Source organism: Euprymna scolopes, chromosome 5 (assembly GCF_053919585.1).
Source record: "Euprymna scolopes isolate OS-2025 chromosome 5, ASM5391958v1, whole genome shotgun sequence".
Lineage (NCBI taxonomy): Eukaryota > Metazoa > Mollusca > Cephalopoda > Sepiida > Sepiolidae > Euprymna > Euprymna scolopes.
This window is the reverse complement of record NC_136486.1, coordinates 151,605,482-151,625,320: the sequence shown is the minus strand read 5'-3', so window position 1 is coordinate 151,625,320 and position 19,839 is coordinate 151,605,482.

Genomic DNA, 19,839 nt, shown 5'->3' with positions numbered 1-19,839 from the left:
ATATATATATATATAATAAATGACAAAAAAGTCAATATTCAAATTTTAAAGATGTTGAATTTCAAAGATGACGTAATAAAAGGTTAAAAATGTAATTACAACTTTTCTTCCAGTTTTAGGATTTTGTAGTCACGCCCATACGCTTTTATATTCTTTTTATATTGATCAGTGCTTTTTCTTCTGATGAATTTTGGGCGAAACAAATTCATTGATTGATATGATAATTAAATGACTGGTTTTTTCGCTACGTAACAGATGCTGTCAAGAATTCATCATATCGACTTATTTGAAGGAATATACAGTAAGATGGTCAACATCCTGAAATTTGGGATATAAAGTTTTGTCATTTATTTGTTATATGCTCTGTAATTACATATAACTTAATAAATAAAGGATTGGTATAAATATAAAGTGACGAAATATATTTCCACACACACACATATACACACACACACACACACACACACACACATATATATATATATATATATATATATATATATATATATATGCATGTTACTTTGAACATTAGGGATAATTCCTTTTTGTTTTTCTTGCAATTCGTTTTCCCCTTTGCGGGCCAATGTTCGGACGTTTTGTTTGAGTGTAAAAAAAATTGCCATAGTCGCGATTGTTTTCAACTTCCATGAGCCGTCTTCAGGCGAGCGAGGAATTAAAAATAACGGTTTGCTCATGCGAATGAGTAGGGCTTCAATAATTTGGAGGCACAGATCACAATATGAGACGGCTAAAATGGCGGTGTTTTTAATTAATATTTTTCAAAATTTGTTTCCGGAGGTATTGGCAGATAGAGCTGTAAGAAGAAGACAGGTGACATGCCAGCCGGCGAGATATACGGTTCTACTCATACCAATGTACGTATTGTTTTTGGCGGCACAGTCTCCTATAGGGCATTTAAAAACGTCCACGGAATATCTAGTTTTCTGTAAATTGCCGTGGATAAATAATGAATTTAAGTTTAGAATTTTTTATAGTGAGTATGTTAATGTTCGGTATTTCTTACTATTTTTTCATCGATTTTATAATTGCAGATGGTTATAGTAGAATATTCTAATAATAATAATAATAATAATAATAATAATAATAATAATAATAAGAGACGAAACGATAAACCATATGGAACAAAGAGACGAAACGATAAATCATATAGTAAGTGAATGCAGCAAACTGGCCCAAAAGGAATACAAAAACAGGTATGACAAAGTGGGGAGGACGGTACACTGGGAATTGTGCAAACGACTGCATTTTGAGCGTACAAACAAATGGTACAAGCATAAACCCGCAACAGCACTCGAAAACGAGAACCACAAAATCCTATGGGACATGGACATACAGACGGACAAACCCATCCAAGCAAGAAGACCAGATGTCGTAATAATTAATAAAAAAGAAAAATCCTGTCAAATCGTAGTCTTTGCTGTCCCAGCTGACCACAGGGTGAGTATGAAAGAAAAGGAAAACGAAGCGAATACACAGAGCTAGCCAGAGAGTTAAAAGGGAATTGGATGATGAAGAAAATCAAAATAGTATCGATAATAGTAGGAGCACTAGGAACAATTCCGAAAATCTTCGGAAAAAGAATGTCATAAATTGGAATCAGAGGAATAACTGCAAAAGCACAACGACTAACGATAATGAAAACGACTGAAATATTAAGGAAACCCCTAGAATGCGGAGAATAATACAAGAAGACAATATAACGAATAAGCGTTACAGGGAATGAAGAACATCGAAGTTGCATATCTACAAGTTCTACGCCCCAATCATGCATCCCCCCATTGTTTCCCCCCATTGTTTTCCCCCATAAAAAAAGTGATACGAAAGGCCTGAGAAGGGTCAAGGACTGAAAGACCGAGGAGCCAGTGCTAACCAGACCTCGGCTGGACAAGCGCAAAGAGAACTTGGGGAGGCTGGGTGCCACTCAAATTCCAGTATGAACCAATGGCCACTACCAGCGAGAAATCAATGGTAAGCGGCTGTTGCGATGATGCAAATTCATTTGCAAATGCTATCGGGGGAGCTGGACGTCTGGGGAGACTTGTTGTCACTCAGCTTCCAGAGAACACCACAGGTTTCAAATCAGATCGTTTGTTGATTTGTGTGAAAGCTCCACGTGAGCTAATAATAATAACAATAATAATAATAATAATAATAATAATAATAATAATAATAATAATAATAATAGTATTATTACTGTTGTTTTTGTTTTTTTTTGTAATGACGGCTAAAGTTTGTTTAATGTGTTGATAGATAATATAATTTAGGAACTTGTTATTAATAAGAGTTTGTTTTATATCATAGATTACGTTATAAAAATTCGTTAGTGGACGAAATGCGTTTGGCTCGGGAGATGAGATTCTTCACTTCGGCTATTTTATACCTATTAGATCATTCACTTTTAAAATTTAAAATACATGATTCTTTGCTGGCAGGATTATTTGTATGCGTAGTTAATAATGTATCGGTGTATTCTATGTCAAGGAAGGGAATAGTGTGATTTATATTTATTTTATGTGTGAAATTTATTACCGAATTATTTAAAGTGTGGTTTGGATGTTTGCTAGTTCATATGAAGTTTCTGTTAATAAAAGTATGTCATCAACGTACCTAAGGTATATGGATGGTTTTGGGTATGATATTTAAGATATTTGTTTCCAATATTGTCATATAAAATTTAGAAAACAACAGACCTAGAGCCGAACCCATTGAAACTCCGGCAACCTGGATATAAGGTGTTATAGAGGATATAGAAAGGAACCTTCGTGGTACAGAAGATTAATAATTGTATTCTATAAGGGTTGATTTTAAGTGCTGGAAGGGTGGGAATATTACATATATTTTAATATTTATATCTCTATAGTTTCATGAATGTCAAGTGAAGTTAGAAGTATATTTCGGGGTTCTAACAATGAAGGGTGTCTACAAATTCTTCCGAGGAATTAACTCCATAACTAGGGAGTAAATACGGTATAATCAGTTTATGGTGAACGGATGTATTTACGAAATAATAAGGCGAAGTGAGGTAGTGTTATGTACTTTTACATTTTCGTACATATACCTCGGTCTGTAATCGCTTATAAGTTTTTGTAGTTTAATAGATTCGATGTGTGTTGTAAGCTGTGATTAAGTTGTTAATATTTATTTTGTGTTCTTCGGTAGAATTTCTACTTATTTTTGTTTTTAATTTACATGTATCGGATAAACTTATTTCTATTTTATTAATATATACTTAGGTCGAAATTATGACGAATATATATATACATATATATATACATATATATACACACATATAATGTTGTGACCTGTTAGGCTGTGATCATAGCGTAGTATATGTGTTAACTGTGGCAAGCAGAGCCAAGTGTCAAAACATTATTATTGTAATTGTTGTTGTTGTTATTATTATTATTATTATTATTAATTGATTGATTTGAGCAACAGATGGAGGCTGGATCAGTTGTTATGATTAGAAGAATAAACAAATAAATTGGGAAGAAATGATTGACGTGAAATCGCAAAAGGAATGCGAAAATAGAAAATAGATGTAAACTTTATTTTGGGTTTGGATAAACAACTAACTAGATAGGAACATTATGTTGGTCTGAGACACGTAATGAGGTAACATAAGAGAACACGTGATATTCTTTCTTTTTTTCTTTTTTTCCAGACATTTTATTAAGTTTATATGGGTTTTCAGTTATTTTATCTTTTTTTTTGGACACGAAATCTCCATTCCATTTTTAAGACCTGCTTCTACGTTGTATTTTCTATAACTCAGATTCGATACCGCATCGTCGATGCGAATTGGTCAACGGACACCAAAAACCAATATATGTTGTATATCGATTATATTAGCAGATATGATATATTAAAACGTCTCATGTATTATCTAGTGGATGTAAGATATTTTTATTTTAACGGACAGATAATAAACGTATAAATCGTATGTATGTTGTTTAGCCAGGAGGATATAATATTGACGTGTAAACTGAGTCATGTTGTATCAGACTTATCGCACGCGAATATTTTACAGTTCATATATAAGAAGAAGAATAATATATGCTTCATACCATTTTTCTTGAAGAGTTCTTCTATCTTCCTGCTGCTCCGTGACGATCCATGAAGCGATTAGCACCATCCAATTGAGAATCTGCTCTTACTTGTGAAACCATAAAACAACACTTTATATTTTTATAATATAAATTTATTACAATTGTCTCAAATGGTTTTCACAGAATCTGCAGTTCGTGTACATGTTCTATTCTTATAGCTCGCTCCCTAGCCGTCTGTCTACCCATGCCTGGGCGTCTGTCTGCTTTGGTGGTCAAATGTCAACTCTCTGTATATCTCTAAAACTAACAACATCACGTGTTTTTTTACATCACCTCGTTATGTGTCTCAGACCAACCTAATGTCCCCATCTAATTATGCGTTTATCCAAACCCAAAGGTTTACATCTATTTTCTATTTTCGCATTACTTTTGCGATTTCACGTCAATCATCTCTTCCCCAATTTCATTGTTTATGCTTTCAAGTGCGTGGACCCAAAATTGTCTGAAGACTTTTGTAGAGTTCTCAAAGGTCAAAACGTTAATCGCCAATTTAATCGTTAATCGCCAAATTTCTGGCATAAAACCGATCACATCGATTTTCCCAAATCTGAGTACCCTGCATATCCAATTTCGAGTCTTTAGACTAAAAATTGACAGAGTTATTGCGTAGGGAAATGTACACAGACACACAGACACATACACGTTCACTTTTATATATATATATATATATATATATATATATATATATATATATATATATATATATATATCGGTGCGTTTAATGGTCGTGTGGGTTATTTTTTAGTTCAATGGCGGCTGTTTTTAGTTTGTAGTAAGTAATTTTATTTTGGGGTAATGCTTCGGTTTTATATGTGTGTATGTATGTATATATATATATGTATGTATGTGTGTGTACATAATAGATATAGAGAAATAGTAAGGTATATGAATATATAAGGTTTTGTTTTTCATAAAGCATGATCAAATTCATATGTAACTAATCAAACGCTTAGAAATATTTCTCAACCGGAAAGCCCAGCACCATATGTTTAGTGAGATAAGATAAAACATCGGACAGTTTATAAATATAGTTAAAAGAAATAGAAAATTGTTTAGTCTTCTGCACTGAAACTTATAGCTGACGTTTCGATCAAAATGACATTCATAAAAATTCTGGAATTTTAGTACCACAATCTAATTGTATTACGTATTATATAAATATTACGATTAAAAAATTGTATAAACCGATGAACACGGGTTGTTATTCTTTCACTCAATGTTTCGTTCTATCGTTAACTCTAATCCGATTTAATGCATACGTTCCTACTGTTTTATCTACAAACTGTTCCGTGTGTCGGTTGTATTTTTCATAAGACCGTTAAACATTACTGCAGCATAGCGGGTGTTCTGGGCGGTTGCATCTATCATCTATCTCTCCCTTTTAGAGATTTTCGAGATTGTGGGGGAATCGCCCTCCAAATGGACTGTTCTATCCATTATATAAACCATAGACCTATTGATCCCAGTTGTGGATTAAACACCAGAGCGACCCTCGCCTGATCGGTGACGTTTACTACTCTTTTCATTTGTAACCTTTTTACGTTGTTGTTCGAGTAATACATTGTTTAAACTCTATTCCGTTGTTCTGTTTTCTTTGTGGCTTATTGTAAGCCATAACACTGGCGACATTGGATTCGAAGAACATACTCACATTTAAAAACAATGTTCTAAAAAACTAAACACTGACGACATTGGATTCAAGGAGCATACTAAAATCGAAACCAGTAACGACATTGAAAAAAAAATACTTGCGTTGAAATAGTATTCTAAAAATATTAACGGCGTCGAACTCAAATGTTATAAAGCCTAAGGAAGTGTCTAGCATAACACTTACAACTGAAAGGTTCACGGTAACTAAAAAAAAATTTTTTTAACGCAGATCATTACGAAAACAAAGAGTTGAAAAGAAAAAAGTTCGTCACGACTTTCAAAGATAGCGCTGTACTTTTGCAACAAAGAAAAAGGTTCGTTGCGACTTAGAAAGGTAAATTTTTATACTCTTGGAAAAAGAATTCATCACTTGTGGTTTTCGCTGCTAAAATCGGGCGTTATTTTTTTTTCTCTGGAGAAAAATATACACTCGATTTTTTTTTCTTTAGACAATAAACTTTTTCATATATTTATGTTCTTTTTTGTTCGTTTTATTGTCTGAAGGAAGAAATAAGAAAGAATAAAACAGTTTTGTAAAATTCAGCGAACGTTTTGAAATTGCTATTGCTGATAAAGCAAAATAGACGAATTGAAAGTAGAGTTGGAACATTTGACCAAGTTGCATATCGATGCCGCAAAGCGTCAGCTACAATCCGAAAAAACACTGGACTGAACGTCAAATACGATTCGAGGAACAGCAAAAGGAATTGCAAAAACAGTTAGCGGAATGTCAAATAAGTTCAAAAACAGTCAGTCGAACTTCAATTAGAAGTTCAAAAACAGTTAGCCGAACATCAATTACGAACAGAGGTATTGCTTACAGAAATAGTTAAGAATAATGCGAACGCGGAAAGCAATTCAGCATTTTCTCAGAATACAATATGGACCGCGATAGACAATTTTAAATACGAGGAAGAGGAACAATCATTCTCAACGTATTTTCGGCGTTATAAAGATTTTTTAAATATTGACTGCAGCAACTGATCTGATCAAAAGAAAACTAGACTTCTACTACGAAAATTGGAAACGGCTGAGCATGATAAATTCGTGGATTACATCTTGCCTAAAAAAACAGCAGATTTATCACTCAATCAGACAGTAAATTTGTTAACAGAACTTTTCCCACCGAAAACGTCCCTTTTCCATAAGCGTTGGAGATGTTTGAATGTGATAAAAGACAATAATGACGATTTTGCCACCTACGCAGCTGTAGTGAACAAACACTGTGATGACTTTAAGTTGTCTGAACTAACAGCAGACAATTTGTTTGTATTTGCGCAAGGGTTAACCTAGGGAAAAGATGCGGAAATCAGGCGCAGAGTCCTTACAAACTTAGAAAATGAACCGAACTTACTACTTCAAAAATTGACTTAGGATTGTCAAAAAGTAGAAATTATTTTTTTTAAAATGCAAGAAATATCGAAGCAGGCATCGCGAATTTAAAAAGTATTTTAAAAAACCGTCGAAATGGCACACAGACACTAACCACAGAAACTCAGAAAAACTAAAAGCACCGAACGCTTGTTTCAGATGTGGTGGAATACATTGGGTAAGGAATAGCCCATTTTTAACAAAAAGATGCCATTTATGCAATAAGACCAGTCTTAAAAGTTTGCACTGTAGGAAACTCAGAATAGAAGCCGTGTACGTCAAACCAGAACTAAGGACGTCGTAGATGAAAATCTACGCAAATATGTAACGTTTAACAAGGGTATTAAATTCCAATTAGACAGCGGATTGGATATTTCAATAATAAATCTCAAAACGTGGAAAATATTACGAAAGCCGACTATGTTAAAAACTAACAGAACATCGACTGCTGTTAATGGTACAAAAATTCATTTTGAAGGTGAATTAATTACAAACCTCACCTTACGGAGGAAAACAAAAAAACTACGATTGTATGTGCTAAAAAATAGTGAAAACCTGTTCGGTTCTGACATTATGGAGGGGTTTCGTCTCTAAGATCTTCCTATATCCACATTCTACAAGAAAATAGATACGCGCCTAGCAGAAACGGAGAAACTTATAACTTGTTTTAAAAAAGAATTCACAAACGTATTTATTCCTGGCCTGGGGAGATGTACAAAAATGACAGCAGATTTTAAGTTGAAACCTGGCACACAACCGGTGTTTAAAAAGAAACGTAATGTCCCGTTCGCCTCCCTGAACAAAATAAATCAGGAACTAGACAGATTAGAAAGCATCGGTATACTGACTAAAATTGAATATAGTGAGTGGGCTGCTCCGGCAGTTTACGTAAAGAAAAGGTCCGGGGAAATTTGCGTTTTCGCCGACTTCGCGACCGGAATCAACGGATTCTTAGAAGATTTTCACTATCCATTACCTAGTCCATAAGAAGTGTTCACGAAATTAAATGGCGGCAAGTTTTTTCTAAGATCGACCAAAGCAATGCTTACCTACAGATTCCGGTAAACGACAAAAGCGCTAACCTCCTCTGTATTAACACTCATCGGGGTTTGTACAGATACGAAAGACTCGCGTTTGGCGTCAAGGTGGCACCCGCAATATTCCAGCAAGTAATGGATACTATGCTGTTCAGCTTGGACACCACAATCGTATATCTTGATGACATTATCATAGCAAGCAAAAGCAAGGAGGAACATGAAAAACATATCAGACAAGTCTTCAGTCGAATACAAGATTATGGATTTAAGATCAAAGCAGATAAATGCGAGTTCTTTTTACAAACAATTAAATACCTGGGTCAAATAATCGATAAAGATGGTAGACGCCCAGACCCAGATAGGGCGACCGCTGTTAAAGAAATGCCGGCACCAGTAAACATAACTCAATTGCAGAGTTTTTTTTAGGTTTGGCAAATTATTACCAGGGGTTCATCCCAAATATGCACAAATTGCGCGCACCACTTAATGAATTGCTGAAAAAGGATAGGGCTTGAGAGTGGACAGAAGATTGCCGGACATCATTCCAAGAAATAAAAAGAATCCTGACTTACAAAACTATTCCTAGCGCATTTCAACACGCAGTTGGACATAATAGTAGCTAGCGACGCTAGTCAATATGGCGTCGAAACAGCCTATTGCTTTCGCATCACGGTCCCTCAAAACAACTAGCCCATGCAGACGGTGTATCGAGACTGATTCCTACCAAAATGGAACCTCTTGAAGATTCAGTAATCGCGGCACTACCTATTAATAGTGATTTAAAAACCATGATAAACAATATGATCCGCGAACTGCCGGTAACATTTCAGGAAATTAAGTCAGAATCCCGAAATGACAATTTCATTCAAACCGCAAAGCAGAAATTAGCATCGGGTGACACCAGTTCAGACATTTTTTCTGGTTGCGACGAAATACTGTTTTACGGTGAAAGGGTTGTCATCCCCCAAACCCTTCAAAAAAGAATTCTCAGGGATTTTCACATGGAGCATCCAGGAATAAACAGAATGAAAAGCCTAATGAGAAGTTTTGTTTATTGGCCAGCTATGGACCAAGATATTACCGACATGGTGAACAGATGCAAAGGCACCACCGATAACATATAAACCTTGGCATAAGGCTGAACAACCATGGTCGAGGATCCACATCGATTATGCGGGACCTGTGGAGGATTTTACTACCTGATAGTAGTTGACTCTTACTCTAAATGGCCATAGGTACTAAGATGCAAAAAAACAACCACGGTAACAACGACAAATTTTTTATTGGAATTGTTTGCTCGGTTTGGGGTTATAGACTGCTTTGGTTAGCGAGAACGCTACACAGTTCACCTCGACAGAGTTCAGAGAATTCTGCGAGACGTATCAAGTCAAGCATATTACCCCAGTACCACGCCAGAAGCAACGGCCAGGCCGAACGCTTCTTCGATACGCTTAAAGGGGCATTAAAAAAGGCGCCCGGTACACCGACAGAAAAGGCCCTTCAGCAATTTCTGCAGGTTTACAGAATCACGAGAAATCGGAACAAATCACATGCAGGATCCCCAGCAGAAATCATGTTTGGACGGAAAATAAAATCCGTATTTGATAAACTGCTACCCAAACACATAGCACACAACAGAACCTCTACAATGCCAACGAAACGGTTTAACAGCGGAGATAACGTGCATTTTAGACATTTTAGAAATAACATTTCTTTTTGGGAACAGGGCACGATCTTACGAAGAATCGGCCATTCATGGACCAAAGTTCCAACATAAAAGGCACCTGAACTAAATCAGGAAACGCTTCTACGAGGATCAAGAAGAACCGCCGCAGGACGGCAATGAGGCGATTGAAACTGTGTATGACTGTTTTGACATAGACCCTCCAAAAAGGATGCCAGAATCGAGACGCTCCGGCAGAAAGAGAAAGCGCTCAGACCCCTTGGTCGTCTGTCCCAAAAGGAAGAAATAGTGATTTTCACAACCGCGGAAATCAGCTTGGGAGGGGGTGTTGTGGGGAAATCACCCTCCAAATAGACTGTTCTATTCATTATTTAAACGACAGACCTTTTGGTCCCGGGTGTGGATTAAACACCAGAGCGACCCTCGCCTGCTCGGTGACGTTTACTACTCTTTTCAGTTGTAGCCCTTTTACGTTGTTGTTCGAGTAATACATTCTATTCTGTTGTTCTGTTTTCTTTGTGGCTTATTGCAAGCCATAACATTCTAAAAGAGAGTTTCAAATCTAATCGGTTCCGTACTATCGGCCAAGTTCCAACTCCTGTCTCATCGCTACAACATTGCGTTCCTGTACCTATGTTTATAAGTATTTTTATGAAATCTGCTCTGATGAACTTATGCCCTCTCGACGTACATACTTCTAATTAACTTGATAAAAAAGTAAAATCCTACCCTTTAGATGTTGAAGTCCTTAGATGCCGGAATCTTTCTCTCTAATAGCTTATTACCTTTAACTTTTAGCCTTTGGATTTTCTTTCCTCTTTCTCGCTTCCGTGACATTACAAATATCCAGAAGTTTCTATCTAATGCGAAAAGAAATATCGCTGCTAATCTGTCCGCATAATTTTCTGAGGACATGATCCCGATTAATAGCCCCTCTTGTTTAATTGGCAATATGCCTTGTTGGAATAAGAAACGAGTAAAACAATCGGGTAAATGATCAGCTTTATCGGTAACCCCAAAATAAGGAAAACGTCGCAGCGAATAATAGATATATTATTGGAAGACTAGTAAGCATGTGTCCCAACAATGCCCAGAGAAAATTGAAAATAATAATTTAAGGCACATGTGTCATTTTATACTGTTAATTATTAATTGGCTTTTTAACTTGGGTCAAGTGGACGTGTTCCTTGTTTATATTTGCTTCAGATGAGTATTTCAAAGTGTAGTGTTTATGCCCTACATAATAGCAACATCGAACATTTTACTGTCAGTAAATACTGGATAAAAAGAGGAGAGACTAGGAAAAAAGAGATGGAAGCAAACATACATGTAAAAACAGGTAGAAAAATCGTACCATAGAGATTATTATATCTACATCTTTATTTAAAATAGATGTGTTGGTTTATCAAATACCCTGAAATATCTCGCTCGCATTTAAAAATGCTATTAATAAAACATAAATATTAATGTATCAATGCGATAAATAATTCGTTTATTCCTTTCTATTTTGATGATCTGACTTATCGCATTTTATTGTCATGAAATAAACTATAAAGTTCTTTTATAATGCTGTGAGAGTACAGGCACTAATACAATGTTAAGCTACTGGCGTAAAATTCCTGTTGATGTTTAAAATCATTTCTTGAATAAAATATTTAATATTTATAATCCTGATTATGAAAACAAAATAATTTTCACGTACAATAAATATTTCGTAAAATTCTAAATAAAATCAAACAAATTAAATTATCAAAAACATAGCAAAATAAACATCTAATGAAATATGTTTGTTGGCTTGTTCGTTACAAAATTTATTCAATAAATGTATAGTTAATTAAAGATAAAATTCAAATTTCTTAGTTTGAAAAACGATCAAGTAATGTTGATTTTAATGTTTTGTAATACAAGTATTTACAAAGGAATGATTGATTGTTCAAACGAGTTAACTTAATGTAAAAAAATGGCTTAGATGATCTCATTTAACTTGATAAAAGGTCAATAATTGGCCAAGGTAAAGAAGAAAAGAACTTTACTTTATATAGTAGGTAAGTGTTTAACAATAAGAAAACGAAGGTTATGCAGTTTTTCTGTAGTGAAGTAGAAAAAAAGAAATTTAAAATATATATATATAAGACACAGCTGTTCCTTCCAAAAGGTCGAGCTCTTCAACGTCCAAAAATAATTCACCGTCACAAAAAGAATTCGCCGTCACTTCTTCCAGCCGTCGTTTCACACTCTGCGCTGTTCACCCTGCTTAAAAAAAGTTCCGTTTATATGTTGCCCATTTCTCCACTTATGCAAATTGACTATCAACCAGAGCCATCTAGTTTTCCTTTTCTCCAAACAGTCAATTTGCAAAGGGGAACAACTCAAACCACACAGAGCCATCTAGTTTTCCATTTCTCCAAACAGCCAATTTCCAAAAGGGGGACAACTCAAAGCACACGCCCCCCTTGATCTACACGATCATCACATGTCAACGCATCACATAGTCGCTCGACCAACATGGCGGCCGTCTCTCTCGCTGCGATCTCCGCGGAGCCTCTACGTGAACGTCGCTACTTGGCTCGACGTCGCTGTCTTCCTCTGATGACACCACTACCGGCCGCACATCAAGGATGTGTCGAGGGATGCCATCGATAGATACATTGTTCGGGGACTGGGCACTTGTCACAATGCCCCTCCCCCAGCGTGTGGTACAGTGAGCATCAGGCGGTTTGATCCACACTTCCTCTCCCACTCGCACAGTCGCTCGCTTCTCGCCTTCCTCCGCGGGTACCTGTGCAGTTCGGGGATGCCGCCACTCGTACTTCAAGACTGCCCTCTGCGGCACTGACTCCACTTTTTGCCCTGACTTTGGAGCCATACTATACCAGAAGACAGCTTCTGACGGCGAAATCTGGCCCCTTTCAGCTATAGCCTTAATGGTCCTGTGATGCCGCTCCACAATTCCGTTTCCGCCTGGTCTATATGCAGCCCTGAAATAGCGCCGCACTCCCCACTTATCCAACACATTCTCCACGACAGCTGAGCGAAAGGCAGTTCCATTGTCCATTAGCACTTCCGTCACTGGACCCCTCTCCAAAAACACCTCTTCCAAGACTTTTGCAATTTCACCTGCATTTTCCGCCTTGATTTCCCTTCAAATGGCTACTCTTCCTGGTCCACAGTCGACCATTGACAGATACGGCCTCTGTCGATAGTGCGTTACGTCTATCGCCAACCTGCTCCAGTTCTCTGCCACCTGAGCCTCACCAGCTTCGTGTCTACTCGGCGCAGGGTCGATTGATTGACACCGGCTGCATCTCTCAACCACTGTCCTAACGGCCTCCTTTGTGATTCTAGGGTCCACCTTCCTGGCCAAGAACAAGGTTCTATCCACTCCAAAATGGTGCATGTCATGCAAATCCTTCAGAGTGTCTTCATTCAAACAACATATTGCAACAGCCGCCTCATTCGGCGCCTTTAGCCAGGTCTTCCGCACCCTCGTCATCACATCTGCTCTGTTCTTCGCTGAAGGAACGATAGTGACCCTAAGTTGAAGATCAGATTCCCTAATAAGCTCCCTTAACATCATCAATCGACGCTTTACTAGCATCTCGGCAGCGCCTTTCGTCTTCACCCTCCTTTCACGTGTAGCTTCGGACTGGATCCAAGAGAACACAGTGGCTGAGTCGGTCCTCACCTCAACATTCTGTAGCCCCCATTTCAAGGCTAAGTTGATGCCCGTCATAACCGCATCCAGTTCCGCCACATTTATGTGAGCCACGTCGTCTTTCTTCCAGAACCAAGCAGCATCTTCTGCAGTAACACCGCCTATCTCTAAGGTGACCACCACTGCTATACAGCTTGCATCACACCACACAACACAACACCTTCTGCACTGTTGGGTACATGCCAAACACCTCTCACTGGATCCTCCCTCTTCACCTCTTCCATAATATCTCTCATAATGTCCACAGTCTCTTTATCAACTCGATCCTCCCACTTCGCTCCACTAGCTCGCCTTTTGATATAACTACATGCAGTCCGTTGCCATCCTGCAATAGGGTAATGGCCCACCAGTTTTCCGCATATTGAGAAGAGTTCTCGCCTGCTCAATTTTTCCGACACCTCCGGGATCTCATTTCCCCTCCGGAATACTAACCGTCCTATCTGGTCCCTTCTTAGTTGGAGCCCTAACAGAGCTCCTCCCTCCAACGATTCCGGGCGTTTTGCAATTAGTCCAAAGCTGCTGAGGTGTTTTACTACGTCCTCCGCAGTTGTTACCGTCTTATCGACCAAAATATTATCAATGTAGGAACTGGTGGCTCTTCTGACTGCGTACTCCTTGCTTAGCACCGTTTTGAGGATCGCTGCCATGATTTTGGGTGCAGAATTCAGGCCAAAACCCAACCTAGTCAGGCAGTACGTTCGGCCCTTGTATCTGACCAGCTGGTATTTCTAGAATTCCTGTGAAATGTGGATCTGTAGGTATGCAGATTTTAAATCCATAATCGTCGCAGCCTTCTGAATCTGTCCCCACTCTCGCATGGTCTCTCCGCACACGTCCATCACATCGTCTCCCGTGTGACATGAAACGTGTACGTTAAGCTCCCTGAAGCCCAGTACTGGCCTAACTTTTTGTTTTGTGGGCTGAACAACTGCCATTAACGGCAACACACCTTCCACCTTCTCCGTCCATGGTCTTAAAATCCCCTCTGAGATCCATCGGTCCACCTCCTTCTCAAATTCAACTTTTGTGCCTCCTCGCAACGTATGCTCGTAGCATTCCACTCTGTTGTTCAGTATGGGAGGTTCTCCCTTCCATGCCCACTTGACTGTCCATTTCTCACCATCAAAGTGTGCAGAGAAATCTCGGTCCTCTATCGTGCAACTTTTGTCTAACCCGGCCGTTCCTGTGACACCTTTTTCGAATTGCACATATGCTGCCCCTTGATGTCCTCCAAATCTCACGGAGTTCCTATATACCGTAACGCCCCCTAGTCGAGCAATTGCGTCCATTCCTAGCACCACATCGACACCCATGAAAGATTTGTTAATAACAATCGCCTGGATCGTTAGTGACATCCCATGTACCATCAACCAAACGATACTTGTGCCATTGCACTTCACCTCTCTGCCATCAACTGCCGTAATGCTGCTGGGTCCATTGCATGTGTCAACCATGTCTTTGGTGACAATTGTTGAAGTACAGCCTGTCGACAAAGGCTTTTGCACTTCGTCCATTTAGGGTCACCTCTACTTGTGGTGACATACCCTGAAGCGCCTTCATCGAATAAGTGGGGTAGCCACCGGCGCACTGTTCATTTCCCTGGGGACAGAATCTGCTGATGTGGCCGACTTCCCCACAGCGGTAACACGTGACTTTTGGCTTTGGCTCCTTGCACTCCCTCGCCATATGGAGGTCTTGGCATCGGTAGCATCTGCCAGAGAACCTGGGTCTCTGCCACAGTCCTCACAATTTCCTGCTGCAGTTTGCTTCGTTGAGCGACAGCTACGATTCCCTGCTCACTCTCTTTTTTTCCTGGTCAGCACCCTAGCCTGTGTAATCAACTCCACCAACTCCATAGTATTTACACCGGGCAGTTGCTACAGAACTATAGAAATATGGTCCGGAAAGCCATTGATAAAGGCCATCTTAACCATCTGTCGACGGCCTTCTCCATTCAATCCTGCTAGTCCCGCCAACCTCCTGATATTGTTGGCGTAAACATCGACAGGCTCTCCGGTCCACACCATGCGGCTTAGTTTGCCATATGCCACAAACGGTCCTTCGGTAAATGCTTCCTTCAACTTTTCCTCAATGGCGTCAACAGACAGTCGATCCTCCTCCCGAATCTCCAGATATAGGGCCAGAGCATCACCATCAAGATACAGTGGTATCAAGCTGGCTACATCCGCGATGTCCCGCAACTTAGCGACAAGTTCAACCTTGGTCAGCCAGGTTATAACATCTCCCTCTCCAGAGAACGTCTTAAGCATTTCACTGCTGATCCTCTTTGCTTCCATAGTTCCCGCCGAAATAGCTAGTAGTGAAGTAGAAAAAAAAAAAGAAATTTAAAAAATATATATATAAGACACAGCTGTTCCTTCCAAAAGGTCGAGCTCTTCAACGTCCAAAAATAATTCACCGTCACAAAAAAGAATTCGCCGTCACTTCTTCCAACAGTCGTTTCACTCTCTGCGCTCTTCACGCCTGCTTAAAAAAAGTACCGTTTATATGTTGCCCATTTCTCCACTTATGCAAATTGACTATCAACCAGAGCCATCTAGTTTTCCATTTCTCCAAATAGCAAATTTGCAAAGCGGGACAACTCAAACCAAAAAAAAATTAAAACGTGTGAATGATTATAAGTAATTGTTAGGAAACTTCGAATTTAAGTTCGTGCTTTGATCCGATACAAGTGGAATTTGAGTGTCTTTGTCTTTAGACTTCCCTTTTATAAATCGCTGATTTCGATTCTTTTTCGGTCTCCCTCTTTCTCTCTTTCTCTCTCCCTCTCTCTCTCTCTCTCTCTTTCTCGTTCCCCCCACCTTTCTTTCTCTATCCCTAGCTCTCTTTCAGATGTATCGATTCTCTTGTCTGGTTTGCCGTCAGTCTTTGAGCCAGTTCTGCAAGTCATTTATCTTTATTTAGGAGTTTTTCATATGTTAGAGAAGTTTTATAACTCGCTAACTAAATAATAAATATTTTTGTTCTTTTATGATTGATTGTGTTATGAGACCGCTTGACTAACCTAAAAGTGGTGCTTTACATTCGAGACACAATATGTCGGTTGATCTTATTTCAAATTCAACACATCTACGTATTTGTTGGCAGGTAGTTGTATTTATCAGATAATGTACTCACTTCACGTCTTTAATTTTAAACATAAATAGATTTATTATTAATTTTTGACCTGATTATTACCACAGATAATCAAAATACACAATTTGTAATTTTTGTAAAACGTTTATGGTTTACATTCTAACAATTAATTTGAATTGTTTAGATTCGAAACACATGCGCACAAATCATTCAAGTACAAAGTAATATGAAGTTTGGAATTAAATCATTCATTTCATCAAATTTGATGGTATTTTATCGCACCAAAGTGTGTTGAGATCAATTTGTTTTAATTAATTGTTCGATAATTAATTTAACTAAATCAATCACTTCACTTAATATTGTACTCATTACCTTTTCACACATACGGTGGATAGAGCAAGTTTTCATTGGCTGAAACCTTGGCTATATAGTTATCAGTTTGAATACGTATTCTTTAATAATTTCTACGTGTAGTAATATATCTGTGTGTGTGTGTGTGCAAGGTGGGATGATAAAATTGTCGCCCTAGAAAAAACGATATGATTTCATTTCCGTTTGATCTAAATCAGTTTTCTTTTTTGCTGAAGACCATCTGCTGGTTAAACAGTTGTATACAAATACCAAGAACGATAGTAGCTTTCTATCATGTCTGAAATTGACACAAATTTTAACGGGCGAGATCAGAGATGCGCCGCTGTACCACTCATGCTCTCTACTAATCCAAGTAATGACAACAGGACCATTGCCAATACCTTCAAAATGCATCACTGGATTGCCACGAATAACCAGAACCGGCCCAGGATAAGGAAAACAAAGGTTCCGGCCATGGTTATGGTTTTTGGTGTGATTTTCAAGTGAGAGCCACGTCCTCACATTTTTGAAGTCGAGTTAAAAATTAACACCAAAGTGTACTTGGGAGTTCTGAAGCATGTGATAATCCCCTGGTACAATCAGGTGGCCGCATATAGACCCTGGGTATAGCAGCCGGTTAACAAGTCCAAAGATACCTAAGAAGGCTTAGCTTCAGAAGGAGTGTCAGGGCTTTGTGCCGTTCTCTCACTGCCCCTCCTACCCCGACCTGAACTCGCTTGGGTACTACGTTTGATCATACGTTAAGAACATCACCGAAATCCCCTCCCACAACACCAAAGCCAACCTGATCGCCGCCATTCACCGAGTATCCGCCGAGCTCGCGCCGGCGTTTGTGGAAAAGGCATGCTGCCAGTTCTGGACCTGTATTGAGGCGGTGGTTGAGGCTGAATACGGTTACATTGAATAGATATCATCTCTACTACATTAGGTTATCTGAATTGAGTGTTTTTTCGTAAAAGTTTTAAAATAAGGCTGTAGAGTTGTTTTCTGTAGGACGACACTTTTATCGTTTCACCCCGTAGTAGTTTAATGTAATATATATATATATATATATATATATATATATATATATATATATATATATATATATATATATATATGCGTGTGGGCTTGGGTGTATGTGTGAGAGATATTTATGTTATTCCTAATTTGTGTGTATGTATGCATTTCGGCTTGTTGTCTATGTTTATTTGCATGTGTGTAATGTGTCTTATGGACTTGATACGTCAAAGTATGTTCGGTTTAAATGCGTCACTTTCAGATATTGTTAAAGCATTTTCACTGTGTACGAAAAAGTCTATTTTATCTTGGATAATTACAAACATGTATACCTAATGACGATGGTAAATTTTCATTTTTTTTTAATCCAATTATGATGATATGCAACTATTGTTCATTTCCGATTTTATAGTTTTTTGATTCTTATAAATAGGCGATTGTTTTGGTAGTAAACATTATAATTAGGTAATGTAATACTATCACCTTTGGTTACTACGCATGCGTGATCAATTCATCGATTTTGTTTTCCGACACACAGTAAACAAACGATCGCGCTATAAAACATATACAAAAAATATTTTTATGATATGTCGCTTTAAAAGATATTTTTGATACGGATAGGCGCCATTTTGTACAAGAATAAATACATCAAAAATTTATCGCAGTAGAAACGAAACGTTACTATTCTCTCTCTAATCTATCGTTATTTCCATGTAACATGCCAAACTATTCTCTCTCTAATCCATCGTTATTTCCATGTAACATGCCAAACTATTCTCTCTCTAATCCATCGTTATTTCCATGTAACATGCCAAACTATTCTCTCTCTAATCCATCGTTATTTCATGTAACATGCCAAACTATTCTCTCTCTAATCTATCGTTATTTCCATGTAACATGACAAACTATTCTCTCTCTAATCTATCGTTATTTCATGTAACATGACAAACTATTCTCTCTCTAATCTATCGTTATTTCATGTAACATGCCAAACTATTCTCTCTCTAATCTATCGTTATTTCCATGTAACATGACAAACTATTCTCTCTCTAATCTATCGTTATTTCATGTAACATGACAAACTATTCTCTCTCTAATCTATCGTCATTTCATGTAACATGCCAAACTATTCTCTCTCTAATCTATCGTAATTTCATGTAACATGACAAACTATTTACTCTCTAATCTATCGTTATTTCATGTAACATGATAAACTATTCTCTCTCTTATCTACCGTTATTTCATGTAACATGACAAACTATTCTCTCTCTAATCTATCGTTATTTCATGTAACATGACAAACTATTTTCTCTCTAATCTATCGTTATTTCATGTAACATGACAAACTATTCTCTCTCTAATCTATCGTTATTTCATGTAACATGCAAAACTATTCTCTCTCTAATCTATCGTTATTTCATGTAACATGACAAACTATTCTCTCTCTAATCTATCGTTATTTCATGTAACATGCCAAACTATTCTCTCTCTAATCTATCGTTATTTCATGTAACATGACAAACTATTCTCTCTCTAATCTATCGTTATTTCATGTAACATGACAAACTATTCTCTCTCTAATCTATCGTTATTTCCATGTGACATGACAAACTATTCTCTCTCTAATCTATCGTTATTTCATGTAACATGCCAAACTATTCTCTCTCTAATCTATCGTTATTTCCATGTAACATGACAAACTATTCTCTCTCTAATCTATCGTTATTTCATGTAACATGACAAACTATTCTCTCTCTAATCTATCGTTATTTCATGTAACATGCA